Source organism: Bombus affinis, chromosome 12, assembly GCF_024516045.1.
Source record: "Bombus affinis isolate iyBomAffi1 chromosome 12, iyBomAffi1.2, whole genome shotgun sequence".
Taxonomy (NCBI): Eukaryota; Metazoa; Arthropoda; class Insecta; order Hymenoptera; family Apidae; genus Bombus; species Bombus affinis.
The window spans coordinates 9,103,008-9,108,198 of NC_066355.1; positions in this window are offsets into that span (position 1 = coordinate 9,103,008).

The window sequence follows — 5,191 nt, forward strand, 5'->3', positions numbered from 1 at the left end:
ATACACGAGTCGGAGAGAAATAAGGGGCGAAGGAGCCATACCGACCGAGTAGGGCAAAAGAGGAGGGCAAAGAAGGAGGAGGTAGAGAAGGAGGAGGAGGAGGAGGAGGAGGAGGAGAGATTCGATAATTACTACCGGGAGTCGTGGAGGCGGCCATGGAATCCTCCTCCCGCAACGAGCGCAAACGCGCAATTATTCCCCATCGCCATCCGACGGGATCTCTGATTCCGAGTTTCCTGCCCCGGTATAACGTGCACGCGCGTACGGATAAGGAGCTCCCGGTATTTGATCTTACGTAGCACTCGTTTTCCGCCTTCGCTCGCTCACTCGATCGGCCGAAGATAAATCTCGATACGATTGCGAGATATTCCATCGTTTCAGCACGCTGGAATAAGCTACGGTTAGACGAGGCAGGTAGATTTTGATATCTTTAAATCGAACCTTGAACTTTGCATAGAATAAATGCTGTTTGTTGTACATTATGGGGCGTTGTTAGTCTTTAATATAATAACGAAGGAGCGAGAGAATATTGTGTACTTTAAGAAATATCGCATCGTTTTATCGCGGTAGGGTGAGATATGGTAATTTAACCAGTTAGCTGTTACGACCACTTTGAAAATTTTGAATAGCGCGTACCTGTCGCAGAAAACCAAGCAACGAGTATACTCGTTAAATACAGAGTATGTGCGGCTGTTATAAGATACAATTAAATTGTAGCGAAGTGACAGTTTAGTTTTTTCATTTTATTACTGACAGCTTATAACACAAAATATTTCTTTTTCTTCGTGACGAGCATAGTCGTCGAAACAGCTAACTGGTTAAGTTAGCTGAACTTCGATATACTTGGTTGAAATATCCTGTCTAGCACTTTTTTCCATCAACTCCGTGTATTCTTTTTATCTTTTAAATAATGATATAATATTAAACTGTTACAAAATAATAAGCAAATATCTTAAATTGAACGACGATATTCTGACACTCTTTTGCTTGCCTGTGAAAGAAAAAACATGGACAAGAGTCATATTTCTTAGTAATCCTTCAAGTACAAGGCAAATTGCTTGAATTATTTTTAAATTATTTCAAATATCCTACTGACACAAATAACATTATCTTAGCCTATCCTTCTATGGCTCAATCGAGTTTTAATCGCCTTCCACCGTTAGGTCGGGTAATTTCCAATCGCATCCTTTAAATACTCGGATAAATTTCACTGCCAATGAAAAAGGAAAATTTCTCCCATGGCATATCTTTACGGCCTAGCGTGCGTGTTCGTCGACAGTTTCTCTTCTTCTTGGTCACGGTCTGACGCTTCTAATCGTCGCTGAATGAAGTTAACGCGTTCTCTCAGGATCTTCAACGACTCGAAACCGCAAGATTCGCTCGAGTATCAAACATCTTCAAGCGTCCGCTCCCACTTTGCTGTAAAATACGATCAACAAAATATCTAATTGCTCGGTGGAAACGGCGCTGAAAGTGCGCGTGACGTTCCGCCGATGTTTCCCGGCAACGAAGCGTGGCGATTTTTCTTTAGCACGTATTTCTGGCACCGGGGTGCATCCACCCTTTGGACATGTTTGCGATGCAAGACGACCGACATCGGCGTCTTTGCTTCGCGTCATGGACGAACGAGTGCGGTCGCGATGGGCGTGGTGGCCCGCAGTCAGAGAACCGTGACGCATCGAGCACACGCTATTCACGCGCACGCACGCACGCGTACACACGAGCACGGGCACGAGCATGACACGGGACACGTTTTATATATACGCATCCGTGGCGCGTGCGTCCACTTCGCGTTCGTTCGTCGCTTTTCCAAGATCGTACACGGTGTACGCCTAAATTCGTGTATATTCGTGATATAATCGAAGTCAGAAGGACTCTTCGGCTTGAAAGTTACATGGAAATCGAATTAAATCGAAGTTAAATGAAAATCGGATTGTACGAAGAATAAAGTCGCGCTGGGGGCTCTGATCGCGAGAAAATCGAGTTTAGAGACTTGCCAGACGTATGCGCTGGGTTGTAAATGGTTCTAGATTATCTTAGAATAACCGAAAATATAAGAAGATATGAAAGCTAGGTCGTCCGAAAAGTTTCTGTCGTTTTATAAGGAAATAATGGATGCACAACATTTTCCGTTTCATATTATTTCATCGAATTGCCGTATGATCCATTTTGTTCTATCAAAGTAAAGATCACAACGTTCGACAGATTAGGTTTCGTGTTTGTATAAAAATGCATCGTTGTAAAAGATGCGTCTGTAAAAGAAAGACACTTTTCGGACAACCTAATACCTCAGTATCTCTTTAAGTATACGAACAGTTTAAACGAATTGATTTGTGCCAATTTCACAATTTCACGTTTATATTTCCAACATTTGACGCTCTTTTTTTTAAATCGGAATACGTACTACGAAATATGTATTTACATGGCGTCATGAAATCTGGACATAATGTCACTGTATGCTACAGGTTCACATTGTGCAATACGATCTTTGTAGGACGGATAGAATTTTTCGAAAAATTGCAGTTAATTTGCATCCCTCAGGCGAGAAAAGAAAGTCTCTTGACGCGTACTCAGGTTAGACACGGACAATTAGAGGTAGTTTGTCGAGGCGATCGTGTGGAAGCTACACGCGTACCAAAGTAATTCGCGATCCGAGTGAGCTCGATGACCGGTGATTTGCACTCAACCTTGGCAATTCTCTTTTAAAATCGCCGAGTGATGATGACGCGTGACGAACTTAATAAATTCAGTCGTTGTCAGGGCAAAAAGCGTCATTACCGATCGCACGTAAATCCTTGGACGCATTAAAGATAAAACCGCGAGATTTGCCAGATTTTTGGTCATCTCGTGGACATTTTCTCTGTAGAAGGGAACGCTTCCCTGATAACGATGCCTCTTCGCCTTACTTCCATATGCGTATCGTCGTGATCGTCTCTGGACGTGTTTGCAGTAATTGTCCCACTGACACGAAAAGCAATTTCTGTAGTAACGGTACAAGAACGTAGTGTCGATTCGTTCGTTTCGTGACGTAAGCTCGTTAGTGAGTCCCTAACGTGCATGCCCCACTAGTGGCAGAATAATTATGGAAAATTATCGTCCCACGCTGGACTGGAGATGCTCGTGAGGCATGAAAAAAAAAATACCAGCTATCGTAAATCACGTAAATCGCTGCATCAAAGGAATACCACAACCCTCCTCAAATTAAACGAATAAATCCGTTACTTCTGCTTGGGAATCTGCTTGGAGTACAATTTTATTTCGACGACTTTTTATGGAAAAATTCCAATCCTATGTACCGTACCCACTCGCTTAGATTAAGCGAAAACGCTTTATTCGAAACTGTTACTTGCGATCCTGCATATCCGGTTCGAAAAGCCATGAAAAACCAAGAACCCACGCAGTGAAGTACGCGAGAATCGAGATCTTTATCGAACGAACGTCTCGACGACCGTACAAGCCCACGTTGTACCATCGAAGACTCTTCTCTTCAACTATGACTCGACTTGCGTGGAACACGCGTGTCTATTCAACTTACACAGGTGCTTTCGACCCGTCAAGCGCCTGTAAATCTTTCGACACACCTTGTTTCGTAAATTAATCTATAGAAATTCCAGTCCCTTTTTAGATATTAAAAACACTTGGCAATTCTCTTTTAAAATCGCCGAGTGATGGTGACGCGAGTGACGAAACACTTCTTAATCTTCGTGTAGATCAATTCTTTATTTAATTCTTTGCTTGATTCAAAATATTTCTTTAAACCTTTACTCTCATCCTCTTCTAATCAAGTCGTTTAATTTCAAATGGTATAAACCACCTGAACCACTCAAACGACTTTTAAATTCAAGTACCTTGACCGATCTAGACGAAGCTTCATGGTCCGAAAGCGTACTGACATTTACAATGTTGAAAACCGCGAATTTCTTGCCGTTTTGTCCAAAGACGAAGGTTTTTCTTCTCGCTTACCGTCGATGATGGTCGATCTTTAAAAGGGTGTTCGACACCCGCGGAGTCCAGCGACGTACCACTCCCAGGGTTGACCGGGCTCTGTGTCAGTCGTAAGTAATGACAATGCGATGACTGGCTGAGCGCTAAACACCTGCATTCACCACCTTATCTCGCGGATCCCGCTGTTAGGACAGGTTTTCGCTATCGTTAGCCGTCCTCGATGATAGTCGGTGTTCGTCCGGGACCATCGCTTTGGGTGGTCTCCCGGTCAATGGTACGCAACTTTGACGCGTCTCACGCGTCCTCCTCTGCCATTGTAAACGACGTGTCTCACTGTCGACCAAGCTTACGACTCATCCCACGTTGAACGAACCGAAATTCGAATCCTGCTCCTTTCTTCCTTTTTCCCTCAACTTCGAGTGATCGCTTCTTCGATCATTATTCGTCGGACAGCCATCTGCAACAACGTAGCGTAACTCTAACTGAAATTTAATCGAGGTTTTTTTGAGAACATCTTGAAAACTAAGGCACGCAGTTGTAGCAGTTGTACCTATCTATTAAAACTAAAACTCGATTTAATTGTGCTGCACTCACAGAAACCGAATTTTAGTTACTGCCTTATTAAACGAACTTCTGGAATATTAATTAGCCTTCCTTATCCGAACGTCAACTCCTATTAGGTTTCTACTCTTATTAGCATATGAAACGTCGTTTCTTTGGAGTTTGAATTTGCCGATATTATTTTTATGATTCAGCTTCGTCCTATCGTTAATTATCAAGCGTATCGAAAAAGGAGATTATAAGTCGGTATATTCGATGTTAAGAAGATTTAGGCTTATGGTGACATTAATGCACAATCAGAATATTCGTGCGATTACGCGAACGCAGCTTTGGGAAGAGGTAAGGTAATTTTGTTAACGTGAAATTTGCATTTAGGAAAGGTTAACACTTTTTTAATGCGCGAATTATCTTAAAGCGATGTATAAATAAGAAAATTACAACAACAGCTTCGTTCTAAAACTTTTTGAATTCTAAGATTGATAATTTTTTTTGAAAGATATAAATCTACGATATTTTGGAGAAATTACGGGCAATTAAAATTTTATTACATAAAACATTTTACATGCACCGACCTAATATTATATGAAATGAAAAATCACTTCATCCAGAATCATCGAGCTCCTACCATATGAATTCTAGTTACGCTAAACTCTAGCGAATTGTTTCTCGGTTCGGATAAATAAGC